Source organism: Echinops telfairi, unplaced genomic scaffold, assembly GCF_000313985.2.
Source record: "Echinops telfairi isolate 266 unplaced genomic scaffold, ASM31398v2 ScPeMD7_7469;HRSCAF=8507_0, whole genome shotgun sequence".
Classification (NCBI taxonomy): Eukaryota; Metazoa; Chordata; class Mammalia; order Afrosoricida; family Tenrecidae; genus Echinops; species Echinops telfairi.
Genome location: NW_022111372.1, coordinates 41,492,972 through 41,494,460, shown reverse-complemented (window position 1 = coordinate 41,494,460; position 1,489 = coordinate 41,492,972).

Below are 1,489 nucleotides of genomic sequence, written 5' to 3'. Positions count from 1 at the left end.
TAAGTTTGGGAACCTGTGCATCAACTAAGTGATTATCTCACTCCCTCCACTGTCAGCCTACTCCTGGTCCCTGGATTCCTGGAGGGCTGGCAGCCCTGCGACCCTTCCCTCCAAAACCCTACAGCCTTTCTCCTTCCTCTCTCTGCACACCCTCTGCCACAAGCTGCCTACCCGGTGGGGTGGTTGTGGGCCCAAGACTTGCAAGTGGTGAGTAGCACTTTGCATACAGCCCTGGAGACTGGAAGATGCTCGGTAAATGTGCACAAAGAGAAGGTTTTGGAAGTCAGCCCAGCCCCGCCACGCAGCCTCCTCTAGTTTGCCTTCTCAACCACTGCAAGATGACTCTGAAGGCCAGGGGTGACCTCTCTCAGGGCACAAGGCACCCTCACATGGGAACTGTGCCTGGGGACGGGGCCACCACCCTGCTCCCTGTACCCTGTTAAAGAGCATAGGCCCTTCAGTTCCCTGCTCCTTCCTTCTGTTTGGCAGCAGCATGAAGAGACCAGCCGTTCTCTTGGGTGCCTAATGCTCACAGCGCGCCATCACACACTCACCACCCCCATCATTGTCCAGGCCCAGCAGCAGGGGCCTGAGTGCCAACTCATCAGACAGCGATAGAGAAAAGCAAGAAGGGAAGGGGAGGCCTTAGGAGAAGGTCTACACGTGGGCCCCAAGAGGCAGGGGCCGGAAGAAGACACAGCACACCTGTTCTGTTTGCGGACTTCATCATCCTACAGCGGGCACAGCCACCCCTCCTTTGTGTGTGCGGAGTCAGCAGCCCTCTAGGGGCTCCCCACACAAGCGCTAATCCTCAGGCCCCACAGCTGGGGAGGTGGGGGTAGGAGCGCCTGGGGCTTGGCCCCCACCCCGCTCCCACAAACAAGCCCAGGTTCCTCCAGTAATGCTATAATTGGGTGGGATTTTCACTGAGAGAGAGAGGGAAAGTCCAGAGAATGAGGAGCCAGTTCCTCCTCCTTTCCTCCCCCCAGCTCATTCCAGAATGCTCCCCTCCTTCCCTCTCAGGGTGGGGGGCAAGCAAGGACTCCAAGAAGGGGTAGAGGGGATGGGGCATGCATAGACGTTAGGATGCCCAAAGGCTTGTGTAGAGAAATAGGAGCCTGCTTTGAAAGAGGACGGGCTCTCCCTTCACACTGAGGTGACCTCCAGCGCGGAGTGTAGGAGGACATTAGGCATCCCCAACCCAAGGGCCTCCTTTGCAGATGGGAACTAAGGGGCCCTGTGGCACACTCGCTGCTGGTACTGCCTGCCCTTTGCTTCTCCAGCAAGTGTTGCCCACACTGCTTTCCCTGCCTGGACCCTCTCCACATGGGCACAGCCACAAAACCGTGGCTTCGGGAAGCTCCTGCGAAAGGAAGGCGGCCACAGGCGCATTGATGGCATTGACGTGTGGGAAGCTCTGATTTCTAATCAAAGTTCCGCCCTGCGCAGCTTCCCACTTAAGCCCCTGTCTTCCCTCTAAAATGACACT